The sequence below is a fragment of the Lissotriton vulgaris genome, chromosome 9 (assembly GCF_964263255.1).
Source record: "Lissotriton vulgaris chromosome 9, aLisVul1.2, whole genome shotgun sequence".
In the NCBI taxonomy this organism is placed as follows: Eukaryota; Metazoa; Chordata; class Amphibia; order Caudata; family Salamandridae; genus Lissotriton; species Lissotriton vulgaris.
The window spans coordinates 960,902,937-960,923,427 of NC_141697.1; positions in this window are offsets into that span (position 1 = coordinate 960,902,937).

The following is a 20,491-nucleotide window of genomic DNA, read 5'->3' on the forward strand; positions in this document are numbered from 1 at the left end:
TGATTTCATTGAGAATGTTCTGCTACCACCCGTTTTATTCAAATATCTACCTGGAATTCGATGTTACTTCTCTTAGGGGTGAATTGCCTTGGCTAGATAAAAGGGGATCAAACGTTGCTGCAGTTAATATGAGGCATACTCTGAAACTGTTTTATGTGCAAGTGTCATGGACTTAAATTGAATAAGTGACACCACTGCGAGTCTGAGCAGCTACTGCAAGATGAGAGAAATAGTTACCCTTTGGACGGGTATAAACTGATCTGACCACAGAACTCTGCACAACTACATGGTTCTAGACATAATTATCCTTTTGTTCTCAGTGAGCAAGACAAATTAGGCTCACAAGACATCATATATTTTTGGTGAAATTTCACAACTATTATGCACAATTGGATGACCATTGAATGCATAGAAACACTTCACATTAATAAGACTGGTTCGCAGAGAAAATGTTTTCCTTGACACAGGAAATGTGGAGGTATAGATTTACACCTGTAGGCCTGTGAATTGCATTACTAGGAGATATGAATTTTAATGGTTATTCCTTAAAGTATTAGCAATGAGTTAGCACACCTGCGTTGGATTATTTTAATAAAAATTGTTACACAAAAAACGAATACTGTATACGAATTTTGTATAAGATTAAATATTTAATTTATGTTTTACTATTTTTTGTGTGCTTTTATGGCCTATGGTCGAATAAAGTTTACTTTGACTTGAATTGCATTCTGTAGTAAGTAGTGCTACTGTAGTACTACTTTACATGCTACAAAATGGAGTGTGTGAATGTGACCCTTCATATTGTAAAGGAAAGTGCATCAAGTTGTACAGAGTGAGACATGAGGAATGTCTCAAATCTTAAGCCAAGGTAGTGCACTTAGTCACCAGAAGCAGAACACTTTTTCTTGGCCAATACTGAAAAGAAAACAGAAGACACATTATCTTAAAAGGGAAATAGCATACTGTCTATACCCAGTGCCTTTATTTCCACTACTTGTCCAATAAAAACAGACAACTGTTTGCAATACCCACAGTTTTCAGTCTTCCACTATAAATATAATCTGCAGTCAATGTCCATGTGTGTTGTTTTGTTTCTCCTTTACTAGGAAAGATAACCCAGCAGTCTGTGTCAAAAGAGGGAAACGACAGGAAACAGGTTGTAGTTGCTGCAGTCTTTCTATCTCTACTGGGAATATGCTCTACATCCCGTGATCATGTGCCATGTTAAATGCCCTGCATAATTATAGCATATTACCTGTCATGGAATTCACAGTGTACCATAATTTTTTTAAAGTAATATTGCATGATGGGACATATTTTGTTATGGTTTCAGGATTTATGGATTTCTCCCACAAATCCATGTACCGAATTATTAGAATGATTAGGTAGAAAAGTCCTCAAGTCTGGCCTTATAATTTATATTCATTTTAATCGTATACTCACGTTTGGTAGATGAACTCATCTTTCAGAACAAGCTATTTTCATAGAAAGTCTCTCCTACAGCATTTGATGTCACCACAATGCCTTTAAGAGAAAGGCAAATGATTTGATTAATAGGTATGCATATTAAACCCGTCATCTATAAATACCTTTTATTCACTGATTCCCAAGCATCGCCTGAATCCAGGAGACAAGATTCCCAATTATGAAGTACGTGATTTCATCACAAGTCCATGAGTCTTTCCATTCACAGCAGTCTGTTCTTTACTACAGTGCTAAATGATACCGGTGAGTGAGAGATTATTTAAAGAGCAAGATATTGAAGTAATCATTAAGGAAAGGATACCTGAGGGTTTAGTATAGCCATCTACATTTCTTTGCATATACTGGTCTTCAGCCCTGCCACAAAGGGACTGGAGCAAATGCAAGGAGTTTTCTCCTTGAGAGTACAATACTTTTTTTATATATAGTTGTTATTGGGATTAAAAAGAGTTCAGGAGTACAAGCAACACAAGAAAGAAAGCTAGCATAATAAAACACATATCTTAAAAGATAATACAATAATAAATACCATACTGTCACGTTAGAAAACTGTAAAGTACAATCTTATACAATGTGGTAAGTAAAAAGAGAATAGATAACTTACTTAACATTAATCATTTTTATAATTTTGAGATAGAGAGAAAGGAGAGAGAGAGGTGAAATGGAGAGGAACAGGAGAAGAGAAGAGAGAGAGAGAGAGAGAGAGAGAGGAGGGAGGGAGGGAGGGAGGGAGGGAAAAAGGCAATTTGAAATTAGGGTAAGGATGAGTGTGAAGATAAAAAAGTAGTAAAGGGTAACCAGAGTAAATCAGACTTGATTTTCTGAGATAACAGAGAAGATGAAACCGTAGAAATTCTTTGCTCCCGCATATAAAATTCCACCATGTTAACATACATATTTTACAATTATCTTTCCAACGAGTAAGGATAACTTCAAAAGCAAGAGCAATAAAAAGATCAAATAACCTTGACATAGAGGAATTATCTTGGAAATCAACAGACATGGATCCTAAAAACACATTTTGAATTGATAATGGAATACAACATTGAAATATCTTGGAACATTTAGACCAAATGGATTTCCAAAAGTTAAGAACATTAGGGAAATAATATATTAATTGAATTAGTGTGCCATTGGAGGAAATACATGACCAACCAAGAGGTGAGGTAGAAAGAATGATTTTATGGATAAGAACGGGTGTACGGACCACTCTATTGTATAAGAAACATAGGGATTGAGTGGTACTGGCATCTTTGGAGGTAGTAAACATTTTAAGCCATCATTTATCCCATTTTTGAGTCGAGAGTGACATCAATAGGTCTTGTTCCCATGCTGTTAAATTGAGGCTTTTAGTCTAAAAGAGATAGGAGCAGATAAAAGTTTATATATAAAAGAGACTTTAGAATTAGAATCAGAAGAGATTTTGTGCAGGGGAGTCAAGAGAGAAAAAGGAGTGGAGTCAGCAGGAATGTTTTTGGCTAATAGAAAAGATTGCAGTACCTGTGCTAATTGGGACTATTGGGTAAACAAGAAGAAGGCAGATCATAGTGTTCCTGCATTATAGTGAAGGGTACAACAGAATTTTGAGATACTAGTTCATGCACATATATAATACCCTTTTCTTTCCAGTGCTTGAAATAGAATGATTTAAGACAAAACTTGATTAATTTATTGTAACAAATAGAAGAAACAAGAAAAGTTTGATTAAAGTTAGAACCAAAGGTGAACTATGAATGCCATAGATGTTGGAGTATTTTAAGATAGGGTATTTGGATATAAAAGTACTGTTGGACATAAAGCTAGCGTCATAAAAACAAAAATTCATTTAATAGAGAGCGTTCAAAATTAATCCAGCTGGGTATGGAGGAGTCTTGATATTGTCTAGCTAAAGCATTCATTTTCCTTTTTTTTTATTATTAGAATTTTTTGGCAGCACACAGAATACAATTTAAATACATCAGCTGAAATGAGTAAAAATATGTATTAGCATAACAAAGCAAAGCAGCCAGTTCAAATAGACATACAGAATCCTGAATCATACAGATCGATATGATCACAAAATCTTGTCAAATATTTATACAAATAATCATATTGGCTAGCACTAAGATCCTATCCAGTTAGCAATCGGCTCCAATAACTGGCTCCCTTGCCTTTTCTTTAGAGTGCCCTTTGTTCTATAGAGCGTCATCTCCAAACGATATGTCGAGAGCAGCCTAGTTTGCCAATTGACAAAAGTTGGAGGGTTGCAATCTAACCTTTGTGATGTGATGCACAAGCGATACATGGCCATACAAATGAATATCAAGCCCTCCTCAGCAGCCGACAACCTGTTTCCTTGCCATCCAAAGATTACCATTGTCGCTGTGAGCTGCGATGAAATACCCAGACTGCCATTAGAAGGTCTGTATTTCCTTTATGAAGTTGCTAAGTTTAGGGCAGTTAAGAAACATGTGAGATGCATCGGCTGCATACTGTCCACAGCGATTGCAGCTAGTGCCCCTACCAGTATTCCATTTTGCCAATTTCCCCGGGGTATAATAGAGTCCAAAAATTGACATATAATGCTGGCTCTTTAAAGGGCCATTAAACAATACATTAATTGCTATTTCAATACTTCTAGTCAGATTGACTCCTTCAGTGCCAAGTTTGTTAGCCCATTTTAACTCATAGAATTCTAAATCGTCTTTAACCTTATTCAAGAATAAATAATAAAGGGGGCGCATTTTGCAACTAGACTTAAGTAGCTCAATGATCTCAATTTTCTGTAATGTGATTGCGATTTTTTTCCGCTCACAGTAGCTACGCAACTGCAGGTATTTAACCCCTCCCCTGCTGATGACGGAACCGCTCCGTCATCAGCTACGGTTGGGCTGTGTTGATGACGGAGCGGTTCCGTCATGGCCCGGCCGCCGCGCCTGCGCGGCGCTGATTTCGCGCCAGGAACCAGATCATTAAGCCTATTAGCAAGAATTTTTGAGTAGATCTTGCTGTCGGCATTTATTAAAGAGATAGGCCGATATGAGCCCATTTCCATTGCATTCTTCCCTTTCTTTTTAAAGATAACTATTGTGGCTTGAGACCATGAATCTGGTGCCCATCCAAGAAAAGCCTACTCAGTTGGCAATCAGCTCCAATATATTCCTTCTGGATTACGTTCCGGAATGTTCTATAAAATTCTAAAGGAATGTTGTCAGGACCCATCGCTTTCCCCTGTGCTAATCCCAGAAGCGCAGTTTCTACTTCAATCCAATCAGGTGGTATAGATAAAATTGGCCTGTGGTATTCTGTCAGAGTATTGGACTCTAAACGGCAAAGATATTCCAACTCCTCCTCCCCAGTCCTGCCCACTTCCGTCTCGCTATATAATGATTGGTAAAATTCATGAAATGCGTGAAGTATCCCTGGCTTCAATTCTTGTATCCTCCCATTCATGTCTATGATTTTTACAATGTCATTGTATACAGCCTTCACCCTCAACCTCTTTGCCAAAAGTCTCCCGGTGTTTTCACTATACTCATATGCCTCTTCTCTGTGTTGTGTGTATTTCTCCGCAATCTGTTCTGCAATATTGGCATAAGCCGAGGTCCTCATAATTGTAAGATCTTGCTGGGCCTTTTGGATTGATTATATCTCTCCACCCCGGGATATTACATCAGCTAGATTATGTTCTTTCAAGACAACCTGTGCAAAATCCAGTTGACATTTAGTCATCCATTTCTTATATTTAAATTTGGAGAAGCTGAGAGTCTCCCCACGGACAACAGATTTAAATATGTCCCATACTACCTCCTGGGATGTCGTACCTTTATTTAAATAAAAAAATTCCTGTATATGTTTAAGCATTACTTGACAATACTCCTCATCGACCAAATGTTTCCTATCAAAAGTCCAAGTCCATGGGGTAACCCTCTGGGCCCCCTCCATAGTTAATTTTAAAATCACTGGATTGTGATCAAACACCACTTTCGGATGTATAACTATATTAACTTTAGTTAACAAAACAGCGGAAATAAGAAAATAATCTAAGCGAACAAACTTAGAATGTGGGGCAGAAAAGAAGGTGTATCCAGGACTGTCAGAACATAAAACATTCCATACATCATAAAGGCCCTGTTCTAACATTAAGCCCCGTAGGGAACCATACATTAATGTCTTTCTTCCTATATACCTTTGTTTCGATCTAACATTTAAGTCTGCAGCAATATCTATATTCAAGTCTCCACATAACGCCACGGGCTGTGGCCATTGGGCCAGTTCCACATTAATAGAGCTAAACAATTCCGCATCGTCCAAATTTGGCCCATAAATATTACACAAAGTGAACGTGCTGTGATCGATCTTTACCATTCCTATTTGCAACGGCCCCATTTATCTGCAGCGGAGTTGCTACATATACCTAGTCCACGTTTCATCATTATGGCAACCCCTCTTTTTACCCCAGTTTGCCTAGAACAAACTACCAAGTCCATGCCCAAGTTCTTCAAAATATCCCTTTTTAGCCAGGGTACATGAGTCTCTTGCAAACATAATATGTCAATTTGCAATATTTGTACGATTTTTGCCAATACTTGTTGTTTTTTAACATTATTCAAGCCACATATGTTCAGCGTGCATATTTTAATTTTCTTATCCATCGTAAAAATTCACCCCTAACATCGCAACCTTAAATAATACAACCTCCGCCCTCCAAACTAGAAAATCTCAAAATAAACATGGCTCTTTTTCATCTGAGTCTTCATGAACTGTTTGCATTCTGATGCTGACTTTTCACCCACCCACCACCACCAACCCTCCCCCCCACCTACTCCCTCCCAGAGATCCCCATCCCCCCACCCTTGAGCCCCCCCACACATGAGGCCCAGGGACCATCAGTCCCTGCATAATATGGGGTACCGTGCCCCCCTCCATCCGGGTCCGTCCGGAAATGCTAATTCCAAGTCCAAACATCAACAGAGTAATCACTCTACCAGAAAGGGCAAAGTAGAAAAAAGTAAAGAGCAAAAGAAGCAAATAAAAGACACAGTTCATCCCCAAAATATAACTCATTCAACATTACCCTCTTAACAAACTGCTAAATAGTTTCCATGTATTCTTTAGCCTTGACCGCCAAAACCAAAAATTTTGTTTGCCCTTTGTACAAAACCTTAAGCTTGGCAGGGTTCTGCAGATATACTCAGCCCCTTTGCTCTGAACTTCGGGGATCAATTGACAAAGGTGCCAACGTCTAGAGACCGTTGCTGCACAGAAGTCGGGTCTTACAAAAAAGTTACAGCCTTTGGCCGAGGCTTTCTTATCTGGACGAGCTCAAATAAAGATATCTTCCCGGGCCAAAAAGTTATTAAAGCAAACTAGAATAACACGTGGAAGGATTTCTTCTGCCTGTCGGGGTTGTTTCTTTGTAAACGAGAAGCGGTGTGCCCTTTGAATTTCTTTTGCCCAGGCCCATGTTGTTAATTCAGGAAAGGCCTCCTGTATCAATTCAGCCACGAACTTCCATGTATCAGGGCCCTCTTTGTCTTCCTGAACCCCCAAGAAGCGCAAATTGTTCCTACGGCTGTGATTTTCCAATTCCATAAGTTTATAACTAAGGTCATCCCTGTGCAACTTAACTAAATTTAGTTCCACTTTCTGGGCACCCAACTCGTCTTCCAACATGGAAATTCTAGCCTCCGTTTCTGTTACCCTATCCGCCGTCTCAGCGCAGTTCTTAATTGCCTTCCTAACAGCATTTTTCACTTTGCAACAGGAAGCCTGTGTTCGTAAATTCTCCGCTTTGCTTTCTTCCCTGTGTTTCATCATAGTTTCATATATGGTTGCCAATGTTATCTCTTGTGGATTATTTCTATCTGCTTCATTCTCGTTTCTGTCAAGGGGCTCTGTTGCCCTTTCTTCACTCTTGTCTCTGGACTTGGCGACAGAGTCACATCCTTTGCCTGCCTGGAGCTGCTGTACTATCTTCTTGTGCTTCTTAACTGTCACAGTGCTTAAATTCAGGGAAGTCAAGCTTATCCTCAGGTCCTCCGGTGAAGTACTTGCCTCACTGAAATCCACCCAGTCTCGACTCACATTTGTGCTCTCATCCGATGAATGGTCCGACATGGAATAAAACTTTTCACTAGCCTCGTGACCTTTACTCATGACCTGGTCGGCTGCGTCAGTCATACCATTTCCTAACTCGGACTCTTCCAGCCTACTGTCGCTACAGCTTGCCTGGGTCTGAGACTGAATCTGAGCAGTTGTTGAGTTAGAGATAGCTTCCGCCGGAACTACCTCTCCCATAACACCATTCTCCTCAGTGTTTGCATTAGTGATATTAATGATAGATACATCATTCAGCTCATTTTCGTTTATCCGTAGGTCTTTCGAAATGTCTATACTATTAAACTCAAGAGGTATAGTTGTGACAATATTAACTGAAGTCGAAACATCTACAGTTACCTCAACCGGTATGCTATTCATAACTGATATACCCGCAAGGGCTGTTCCCTCTACGGCAGCTTGCAGCCCAGACTTCTTCGCATTTCTGACGCTCAAACATTGCCACCAAATTTTGAGAAGATACGCGTGTATGAGCAGTATTCTTAGACACAACATTGTTTTTCTGTAAGGATTTTAAAGGACCCACCTGAGCACTCACACCTCCGGTACTTTCCAACACTGCAGGTTCGTTGATCTCTTCAGCCTCAGCAGTCTTTCCCATTTCCAGTCCTGTAGTGGACTGACTGCCATTCTTTGCACTACGAGTTAGGACTGTGGTTTGTGATTTTGCTAACAGAGTTTTAGGTGGCATTTTCTTCCGCGTCACGGCGCCACCTCTGCCCCCTACCACACGATGCTGAATCCCCCACAATAATGCAGGGAGCCGCCAGAGAAAAGACCGTCTGCGGGCAATAGGGCAGCCGACCTGCATCGATATCCCGCGACGCGCTGCTATTGGTCCGGTCCGTCAGGTTGAAAGTCTGTTATACGGCGTTATGGCAAACCTTGGGATCTCCGCCGATAACCACTTTTCAGCAGCTTTCACACTTGCAGCTTACTTGCAGTTTGCTAATTACAGCTTCGGACCCGAGCACTCCTGCCCAGGTGTTCCTGGTATTCCGTATTCCATCGTACTCCAGTGCTCCGGTGCTCGAACGGTACAACACCGTTATCACGCAACAGTGTCTTTCTGCCACGTTGAGACCCTTCTCAAAAAAGTAACCGATTGTTTAACACACTCGTGTCTCAGTTCAAATTCATTCAATCAGCTCCGATATTCAAGTGCAAGCCGCCGCTACAACAGAGCTATAGAGCTGTAGTTACTCTGTAGCCGCTTTTAACAGCAAGTCTCGTATTCCGACATGGTTCGGTGTTCTGCTTCTACTTTCCCTCCTTATCGACTCATAACTGCCTGCTAGCACCACTCCTCACAGTACGTTTTTTCCTCAGTCTCGGACAGGGAAGCTTTTCATCGCCTTCGACTTTGTCTTTCCCAGGTGCATAAATGCGGTAAAAAGCCCTTATCACAAACCACTTTCTGGATTTTCACGGGGGATGAGGAGAGAGCTGCTCACACAGCCCACACCACGGTCACCATCTTGCCTCCAGCAATAAAGCATTCATTTTCCTAATTAAAAAGCAGTATGTTATAGCTTAAAATTAGGAAGGCGTGTGGCCCCTTCATTTTTGGGGTTAATTAATTTGGATAAAGCAATACGGGTGGGATTATTGTTCAAGAAAAATTTGGTATAAAGATGATTACTTTGGTTAAAATAGTAATTTGGGATTTTAAAAGGTAACATAGAGAGCAAAAAAGAATAAGAGGTACAATCATCATGTTAACAGCATACAATCTGCCCCACCAGGATAAGTGGAGAGAAGCCCAAGAGCAAAGTAAGTTTTGAAACTTAAGTTTTAATGCACTAAAATTCTGGGCTATAGTTTGAGGAATGGTAGGTGAAAACCAGACACCTAGGTATTTAATCATAGATGAACATCACATGCATTTAGTATGGGAGAACATAAATTGATAACATAAGGAATTTAAATGTCAAATTTCAGTTTTAGAGAAATTTAATTTATAGCCAGATATTATAGAGTATAAATCAATCTCCTGCAAAAAGAGAGCTAGGGAAGTAAAGGGATTCAGGAGGTATACCAGAATATCATCTGAATGAGTAGATAATTTTGTTTCAAAAGAATTATTTTGGAAACTTGTTATCAAAGGGCTCTGCGAATGCATTAAAAAAAAGGTTAGAGAGAGAGAACAAATAAGAGAGAAGAAAAGGGACAACCTTGTCTAGTACCTCTATGTAAGATAAAATAAGTGGATAGAAATCCATTGACAAAAAAACAAGCATGTGGTTCGGAGTATAATAGCTGAATAAACAAAATACATTTGGGGTCAAAACCGAACCAATGAAGAGTATTGAACATAATTGACAATTTATACGGTCAAATGCTTTTTCAGGACCAAGGAAAAGTGCAGCGAGACAGTCCGGATATCTTCTCCCTAATGTAAGAATATTGGAGAACATCCTAGCATTATCGGAGGTAAGCCTCCCTTTAGTAAAACCAGATTGGTCAGATTTAATAGGAAAAAGTATAACATCTTCTAATCTAGAGGCAAGAATTTTAGTAAATATGTTGCGATCATAGTTAATTAATGAAATAGGACAGTCATTTTGACACAAAGAATGTTCTTTACCAGGTTTGGGAATCATTACAATGAGCGCATCTAAAATGGAGCCTTCTGGCTTAGATTTCAATAGGAAGGGGATGAAAAGCTCAATGTGGTGCAAAAGTAGATGAAATAGAAGAAGTAAGTTCCACGGAAAAAACATCAGGTCCAGGGCCTTTAGCTCTCTTCAGAGAATTGATGGCATTCAAAATCTCCTGAAGTTATATATTTTTCAAGGAGGGCCATAGCTTCCGTCCAGGAGGGAGGAGAAGGGAGATCGTTAAAGAATGAATGGGTATGATGTACAGAGAGAAGGGTATCTTCAGTGTATAATGCATTAAAATAGGACTGAAAAGAATTAACAACGTCTGGATCAGAATTAATAAGTAGTTTTCTTTTCCGATTTGAAATTTAAATAATAAGCCAACATTTTACCAGCTGTATTGTGACCCACATGATACTTGGATTTAATTTTAAGAAGTATATTGCCAGCATGAGTGGTAGCCAGCTTGTTCAACGTAGATTTAGCTTTAATAAGATCCAGAAGGTGAGAAGGGGATTTAGAAATAAAGTAAGTGTGTTCAAGAGTCTTAATATGTTTGAGGGTGAAAAGTGTAGGAAGGTGGATACCTGACTATGGTTGCCCCCAATTTTTTGCCTGGTGTTTTGCTGGTTTTCTGACTTAGTTGACCTGGGGCCCTGCTATTCAGGGCCCCAGGCCTACTGCTCTCTCTCTAAAATGGATTCCATGTACCTTAGGTACATTTCCAATTGGTACTGGGCCACCTTATCAGACCCTGTAACTCAGGGCATAGGTGTACCCAGGACCTACCAGGGGCTGAAGCATGTATTATGCCACCCCTGGCTGGCCATCTAAATCTGACACAACTGGCTGCACGACAGCTGGGGCAAGGTGGTGTAATCACCCTTTGCTTTAGATATAGTATACCTATATCTAACCCTAAAATGGACACACAGATTCCTATCAGTCACTCCTATGGCAGGCCTTGACAATCCTGAAGGCAGAGTGCTTGGAATCGTGTGAGATGGTGCTCTGGCATGAGCTGAGCCCGTTTGCAGCTTGCGGAACCAAGTCCTAATAGCTGTTCCATGATAACACATACCATATACTCTTCAGTGCATTATAATCCTCGCGGTTAAATGCTATCTTTGGTATCGCTTTATCAAAACATGTCGAGTAAGGTGTCAAACGAATTGGAATACTAACCCCTCGCCAATTCTGGCGACGGGGTTAGCATTCCACCCTTCTAGAGAGACACGACATGTATGTAACTGTGAACCCCGGTTAAAGTTAACTCGAGCCTCAGCATCACAAAATGGATGCTGCCACCACAGACACAAGTCTGACCCCCTGCAGCTGGGAGTCCTTCCAGCGAGGGGAGCTTGGACAAAGGGTTTTCTGTCAGGGGCGGTGCTAGCACCATCCCAGACAGGGTTTTGTTTATCCTGGGTAGGCAGGGCTTTAGAGGAAGGTGACTGCAGGTGGCACCCCGGTGCTCACTACGCATCTGCCGGCTAGAACCAGTTCCAAGGGCACACCAGCTCCTGAGCTGGGGAAAGTCCGGCATGGGAGAGGGGTGTAACCACCCCCCTTCCTGGTCCCACCCCTAGGGCAGGACCTAGTCGCGTACCCACCCCTTTCTTTAGGATAAAGGCAGGAGCGGGGACCCTTCCAAATTAGATCATCTTTGAATCAAGAAACTACTTTCTACGAAAGGAACTCTCAACTTCTTCTCAAGATTTCTCTCTTGTGACTAAGGAGTAGTCACCCTGCATCCGCAGGCACCATCTAAGAACACTGCGGTTTGCTGCACGTCCTTCCTCCGGAATCCGACCGACCAGCACGACGAGACCCGGCTTCCCTGGCACCTCTGACCTCTACCTACCTCTACAGCTAAGCTGAGAACCGTAGGTGCGACGAGACCTCGAGGGACCGGCCATCATCAGAACTGCACGACTTCTATCCAGCACGACCGCCGAGGGATCCTCTGGTGAGTGCTTTGGGGTCCGAGAAGCCCCGACCCTGAGCAGCTCCAGCACCGAAGTCCAGCCCCAAAGCATCCTCGAGATCTGCGTGGGGCCCTTCTGCTTTTTGCTGCTCACCGCGTTGTTTGGCTACTAGCCCGCTGGCTTGTGGCCTTCCCGACGACGACCGATGACATCAACCCTGCTGGTCTGGTTGCTCCAGACTGGCCCTAGGTCCCTTCCAAAAGAGGAGCACCCCGGACCCTCTTGGTCCACTCCAGACGCCATTTTAGGTCCACCGCGTGGGCTTGATTTTGCCAAGACTTGTTGCCCCAATCCTGGGTCCAGCAACGTCAACAGCAGCAACCATCGTGGGACAGCTCGCACCTCCATCCTGGTCGCCGACAACGCCTCCTGGTCTGTGAGACTTCAGAGCCCAGCGTCGCCCACTCACCTGGTCGAGGTGACTCTATCCGGTGCCATCCTGGTGCCCATCTAATCACTGGCTAGTGATTCAGAACTTGGTCCCCTCTGCTTACAGGTGTCTTCCATCTTCGATCCAGGCTTGGATCCACCGAACAATCTTCACTGGTCGCCTGCCAGCAACTTCTTCTTTCAGGCTCCATAGACTGCAACGAGGATTCCCGACGTCTTTTCAGACCAATGCAGCGGCAGCCCCTGGGCTAGGTAATTTTGGCATTTCGGTGCCCCAGCATAGCCTCACTATCCAAGGGTCCAGATTCTTTTTCGTTTTCAGCCTAACTAGTCGGATTCGTCCGATATCCTTAACTTTGCTTTTACTAGCCTCCATAGACTTTGTCCCGCATCCCGCGTGAGAGTACACACTCTGCACCCGAGTCCCCTAGGTCTCCTGCTAGTAATCTGAAGGTGCAGTAGTCAAGTCCTAGCGATTCCAAAGCCTATTAGTCCAGTACTTACCTGCTAGTAATTTCGCATTCCACTTTTGTAGTATATGGTTTTTCGTGCCCCTCGGGCATTTGTGTAAATTGTGCAACTTAAAGTATTTTCGTAAGAGTTTTGTTGTGTGCTTAGTACCCTGTCCTCATAAACAGTACAGGGCTGTTTTGATCTAAATAAATACACTGTTTATTTTCATAACACTTGTGTGGTGTCCATTCACTTGGTGTTCAAGGGGTATATGTGATGGTATAACAGCTGGCTTAACACGCCCTCTAGAGTCTAGCCTAAAGACTGCTCTTGTCCATGCTACTAGGATAGCTGGTCTATCGGTTGACTTACAACCAATCATCAATAAGGGTTGTTTGGACTGATACATAGTGATCACTAGAATAGTGGGCACTGCATATCAGGCCAACTTCTCACATTGGTGAGCAGCGGTTGGGATTTGAGCTTGCTGTTGTTTTACCACACGTATCCTAAGAATATCATTGTGAAAGATCACATAAGTACCCAGGTACATATAACTTAGCTTACAATACTCTGAGTTCTACTGAACCAGCTGTTGTAGTTCAACAAGGCTTAGCACACCTTGACTACAACTCTTAGCAAGGGATCAGTAGGCAAACAAATAGTGTAGGTAGGGATTTCCTTGTTTCCTTGCTGCTGAGCTAACGCTGGGATCGCTGTGTTGCTGGGACTGCTGAACTTTTCCTTTTGCCTCTCTTGACCAACTGCTCGCGGTACCCGCTGCGCGGGTCCCGCTTCGCCGGAGGCCACCTTCACACAGCGCCACTGCTCTAACTCTTATCTGGGTGTTGGGACCTGCAGGGCTGCAAGCGTGTTGTGGGCGCAGGACTCCAAGTCCCAGGAGCGCCCACAACTCCCAATCAGTAACAGCTGGGACGCTCTCCCTGCAGGCTCCTCCCCTTCCTCACCAGCCAGTATATTTTCAACTTGAGTGTCCCGCTGCGCGGGAGGGCGCCGGGAGAAGCCCGGGACAAGGGCGGGACCGTCTGTGGCCGTCAGGGGCCGAAGGAGGCCTGGCTGGGCCACCCCACTGACATTTACAGTTCTGGTATTTCCTGTAAGTTATTTGTGTAGCGATAGTGCCCTGACTTGTTAGTATACATTGAGGTGGTATAAGGGTTACCTATATGGCTTGTTCTACAAGCACTTCCACCTTGCTGCCATCTATGGGCGAGGTGGAGGCTGCCGTCATGGGCCCCCTAGATACCTACTTTAAACGGCTGCCTCAGGACATTGATAGGGAAATCGCCTTGGCAGAAAGACGTGCTGGGCGTAGGTTGTCCATTGAGCTTATGAAAACCCCTCTTGAAAAACGCAAAAGTCAAAGTTTCCCCTCACTGGTCACCCCCTTATCATCTATTCTACTATCTGTTGTACATGACATATAGCAACATTCACCCCCAGTAAATGAGTCATTGGGTACTTTACCCTTAGACATAGTAGTCACTACTGTGCCTGCAAAGTCCCCAAATGTTTTTATTCATTCACCTACTGGGCAAAACCCCCGATCAAAACTTTGTGTCCAAGCGCATGCTATAAAATCCAAACCCTGTCCAAAAAGGAAAAGGGGTGCCACTGTAAAAAAATGTCAAGTCCTAAAACCCCCAAGAAAATATAGGAAATTGGGCACTAATACACGCCCTAGTGATGTCCCTGTTGAGAATTCTATTGGATTACCAACGGGAGAGGGTGAAGCCGTTTCGGTAGATGTAGATACAATAACATTAGTAACCCCTACGACACCATTATCATCAGGTACAGATCCTATAATCATAGAATCCCCTGGGCCACCAACACCTAAGCCGGAATTCCTTTTAGAATTGGAAAAATTAATATGTTCCCTTTTAAACCCCCTTGAGATTAGACTTAAAAAGCTAGCAGAACAACTAGACCACCTAGAGCAGGCTAGCTTAGATAACTTTTTTTCCACAAAATCTTTAATTAAGTCTTGCCACAAAATGGGAGAAAATGGGAACAACCAACAAACAATTGAGCGAGATGCAGGTGCCCCGTTGGTTGACTTACAACCTCCAACTGTGAGTACTGCACCTAGTCAGCGGGGTAAAGGACAGAGTGACAAGACTATCGCTGACCCACCGATTACTGCAATTAATAGTAATTGCGAGAAAACCAAGCACCACAGTACTGCAGCAAAAGGTAGAAAGGGCAGTTCAAAGAACGCCGCTACTGTTATCAATAATAACACTCCACCCTTGCCAAACACTTCGACAACCAGTCATGGCCCATTGGCAAGTAATGATAAAACCTCCTGTAATAACGGTGTTGGAACATACATGCCCCACGTTCCAAAGGTGACAAATAGGGGAGGTCCTGCAAGGGATGGAAATAGTATAGCTGAAGGAAATAAGGCTCCTACAGTACTGAAAAATGTTGCCCCACCATGTCTTGTTGTTCCAGAACATAGCCAACCAATATCCTATGTGACTAAACTTCCGACTAGGATACCCCCGGTACAACTTACCCCTGATTCCTACCCCTATGTGGCTATCCTTACCAATGTTCCTCCCTTATTGGAAGGACAAAGAGAAACCTATGACATGTTAAAAAACAAAGTTATGCATTAGTTACGAGTCAATAGACCTTTGCCAGGGGAAGTGGATGGTTTAATCATTGGGGTGAGAAGGGTTAACTGGATAGGGAGTACCTTGAAAAAACTGGGGGGCGAATGCATTATAATTAACTTCCAAGACCCAAGGGTGGTAGGGTTAATTACGAGTCCTGGTTGGAGTATTAGCAGTGGTGGGATTGGTATTGTGGATCTCACTTTTTTCTATCCAAGACCTGTGGCCACTTATTTTGGTGGGAACAACGAGCCAGTGAGACCTAGTCTTTTTCCTTGGGCAGAGACTAACCCTTTTTTTGTCCCTTTCACACGACCAAGTGGCTGTTATGAACAGGCATATAACCCTCATGATGGGCTAGGGAACATGAGGTGGGGATGTTGACGGAAACCAGCTGAACCCATTGATCTTGGGGATAATATGGCCAGGGGGAACATACCTGCGAAATTACTGGTAACAAATAGGGACGTAACGTCTGGCCTAGATAGAGTGTTTAACAACAAGGAAAATGGAAATACGAGGGGGGACATTATGGTATGTTTAGAAGACATTAGTATGTGTACTAATGATGGTAAAGATGTTAACAGTGTAGATATTGTTCTTGTAGAGGGTGGTGATTGCGAGAGCCTGACCAACTTCCCGGTTATGCCAGTTATTGATGGGGGGATTTGTAAAGGCGACCCTATGGGGAGGTTTTTTTCGTGGAACATCGCGGGGTTGAATACTAGATTGTTGTCTCAAAACTGGATAGATTTTGTTAATGGGTTTGAAATGTGTTTATTTCAAGAGACATGGGCTTGTGACCCTATCTTCCTCCCAGGTTACTTAAATTTTTGTATACCTGCGAGTAGAGGCCCAAGGGGCAGACCCATGGGAGGTCTAACAGTTTGGATCAAGCAAAACTTACAAGTTAAAATAAAAGTGCTTGACCTGGGCTGTAAAGATATACAATTGCTAAGAATATCACCAGAAAAGGGGGGTGTGATAGACATTTATAATATTTATGCTAGGGGTACACATGCTGGGAACTCCCCTACCCTAGAAGCTCTATCCACCTTCCTAGAATCACAGTCACTGGGAAATAGAGTGGTTGTGGCAGGTGACCTCAACAGGACATTCGAGCCCCTAGAAAATACGGAACACCCAATAGGGCAGGAGGAAGATGCCCAACGGGGTGTCCCAAATCTAAATCTTGTACCAGTCAAGCGGTGGACAAAAGATATACTGTTGTTGAACGTGTTATGTCTGGAACATGGCCTGAGGGCCCTTAATGGCAGGACAAAGAGTGACCCGGGAGGAAATTGCACATTTGACAATGGTCACAGTAAAAGTAGGATTGACTATGTCATTTGTAGCCTTAAGTTATGGTGTGGGGTAGGTGATATGGAAATCAAGGGTAGATTAGAAAGCGATCATAATCCCCTTTGTGTCACCCACTCCTGGTGGAGGGCCACGCCTGACAACCCAGAGTCGCGTAGCGAGATCGTACAGGTCATGGCTAATGACTCACGAAGGGTGAAATGGCCAAATGTGTTGGCAAACTTGGCTTCCTTGGATCACATAAACTTGGAGGTGGACAAAGCAATTGCCGCCATGGAAACAGAAAATCCTGTAACACCTGGTTCCTCCTCAACAACAGACATACACGACACATTCTTTTCCTTGATAAAACCGCATTTTACTAGATTAGTCAAGGCAAATAGAAAAGCACCTATTAAACTGGCGAGGTGGTTTAATAAACAGTGTAGGTTAACCAGATTGGAGTTGGGTAGGGCAATCAAAAGCAGGGATAAGGCTTCGATTAGTATAGCCAGGAAACAATACAATGATAACATCCGTAAGGCTAAGAAACAGTGGGATGAGGAACATTGGGAGGAGCTACTCGAAGCTTCTGGGTCAAGAGATTCCAGACTTTTTTGGAAAATCGTGAAGTGGGGAAGAGGCGGTACCCCTAACAACCCAGATAACAATGTTAATGAGGCATCCTGGGTCGAGTATTTTAAACCCCAGTATGCAGAGAATAGGGATATTATGGCCATAGAACTTATCCCAGTGGTATTTTGCAAGGGAAACCTATTCTCAAATAAAGAAGCTGAACTGGTAATCTCAACACTACAAGGGGGGAAAGCACCGGGGTTAGATGGAATTCCCTCAGATATATTTAAGCATGATAAGGTTCGGTGGGCTAGGTACGTCACCTTACTGGGAAATGCTCTAGCCAAAGGGGCTAAAATCCCAGAAATATGGAAGGGGGCAATAATTATACCGATCTATAAGAAAGGCGACCGGTCACTCCCGGCCAACTATAGGCCGATAAGTTTGATTGCCACTATCCAAAAAGTGGTGGGGAAGATGGTGGTTAACAAACTTATGGCTTGGGTAGATGAGAATAATGCCCTCTCCCCCTACCAGGCAGGATTTAGGCGGGCAACTAGCACGGTAGATCAAATATTTTGATTTACCATGCTACGGTGGGGGACTGTACTCCTTGGCGAAGGCAGCCTCTACGTAGCATTCGTAGACTTGAGGGCTGCCTTCGACTTGGTGCCCAGGAGCAAGTTGTGGGTAGTTCTGAAAAAGATAGGGGTCCCACCAGAGTTGCTTACATTAATAATGCGTCTCCACGAAAGCAACTTTGCAAAAGTCCAGTGGGGGAGGAATGGGGAATCTACCATTAATTTTCCAGTCGAGCGTGGTGTACAGCAGGGGTGAGCAATGGCACCCCTGCTATTCTCCTTGTTCATTAATGGTATAGTGGATAGGATGCTGGATGCAAGAGTAGACGCACCATCGCTAGCGGGCACCAGGGTTCCGATCCTGATGTTCGCTGACGATACCCTGATCGTGTCCAAAACCCCGGCAGGACTCCAGCGAGCCTTGAACATATTTGATATGTTTTGCAGGGAACAAGGTCTCGAAGTTAATGTTAGTAAAACTAAGCTGATGGTTTTCGGACAAAAGCGCCGATCCCAACCAAGGGTATCTCTGAATAACATTAAGCTTGAGGTAGTAAATGTTTTTACTTACCTAGGGGTAGAGATATCGAGTAAGCCAGGTTGGTTGCGACACATTGAGAAGGCGGTACTGAAACACCAGCAGATTTCAGGGGCGCTCCGGGTAGAACAAGTAAAATCGAAAACTAGGCCTATAAAACCGGTCCTCATGGTATACGATGCTAAAGCCTTGGGTGCAGCCCTGTATGGGGCTGAAGCATGGGGTTTTGAGAGGCTCCACACCCTACAAACATCTGAGAATAGGTTCCTAAGAGGAATAACAAGTCTTCCCCAGAGTACCCCACTAATACCACTTGGCCTGGATTTAGGAAGGAGATTGGTTAGTGACCGTGCCCGACTAAGGCCTATCCTTTATTGGAGACGGCTTTGGACGACCCCAGAGATCAGACACTATGCTGATGGGTTTCTAGCCCTAGTTAAATCGGATGTATTTCATAAAATTACATGGTTGAAGATGCTCAGGGATGTTCTTGCTGAGCTTGGTCTCTCTAATCTCTGGGAAAATACCCCTGGGGAAGTATTCCCAAGTAAAAACACTATTAAGGCCATATATTGGGACCATATAGAACATAAGCTCTGGAGGAGTACACATGCAGGAACAATGGGGGGTAGATTTATGGAAATTAAAACGAGACCTGCACTGGAACAGTATTGGGACAGTATAACTGTTCCGTTAGATAGGAAATTATTCTTCCAGTTAAGGGCAGGTTCTCTCCCCCTGAGGTCATTAACGTGTAGTTGGAGGAGCAGCAATAGCTCTTGTTGCCCGGTATGTGGAGCCCCCAATGAAAGTATTATTTACTTTTTATTTTTGTGCGAGGCATATGCAAACCCAAGGAAATTATGGCTGGCACCTGTTTGTAGAAACCTTGGGGTACTAAGCGGTATAGAGGGGTTGAGAATCATTTGTACCTCCACTGAAATGCCCATTGTAGTAGGAACAGCAAAATACTTGGGGTGGGCATGGTCTATTAGGCGGGGGGCCCTACCTCCTAACATGTACTAAATCTTAAAAAAAAAAAAACATTCGAGAAAGTTTGCACAAGTTATGATTAAAAAATATTTTATCTATATGAAATATGAATTTTAATTGTGATGTGTTTTAAAATGAATGTAATGTGATTTGAAATGTATGAATTTTTAATTTCATGTTTGTGCTTTTATGAGTGTATAACTCGAATAAATCTTTTTCAATCAACAAATAGTGTAGGTAGGTGCATCACTTACACCACACTAGAAGCATGTCTAACCACGGAGAGTCTTCAGAGACCCCTCTTGTGGTTGTGGACCCTCCACAGGTCCCTTCCAGATATGCTGCTCTTAGCTTCCAGGAGATAAGACAAATCTGTACATCCAGGAAGCTAAAACAGGGTTCTAACCCTACCATTCCTTTTCTGATTGGTCTCTTAGAGACTTATGATGCCAGTAGGACTGCCAACACAGATCCTTCTCATCCATATGGGAACATGCCCCCCTTAGAGGGAACCACTGGTGACCCTGACCGCCACCTTCAGGCAGCAGATGATGCTGAGGAGGAGGAGGAAGAGGAGTTATCAGGGGATGAGGCAGACAAAAGTCAGGTAGAAGTCAGTAGACTCACTAGGACCAACTTAAGTAGGCATGAGAATGGATTTAGGGGACCCCCAGGACCACTCTCAGGCAGACTTAACATTGGGAATGGACGAGTTAGGTCTCTATCCAGAGGCTCTAACAGATCCATTCGAACCAATGGCTCTCAGACCTCTTCTCATAGAGGGATATAATCCCCTAAGAGAAGGGAGCATGAAGCTAAGATGAGGGAAGCCAATCTGAGGATTGAA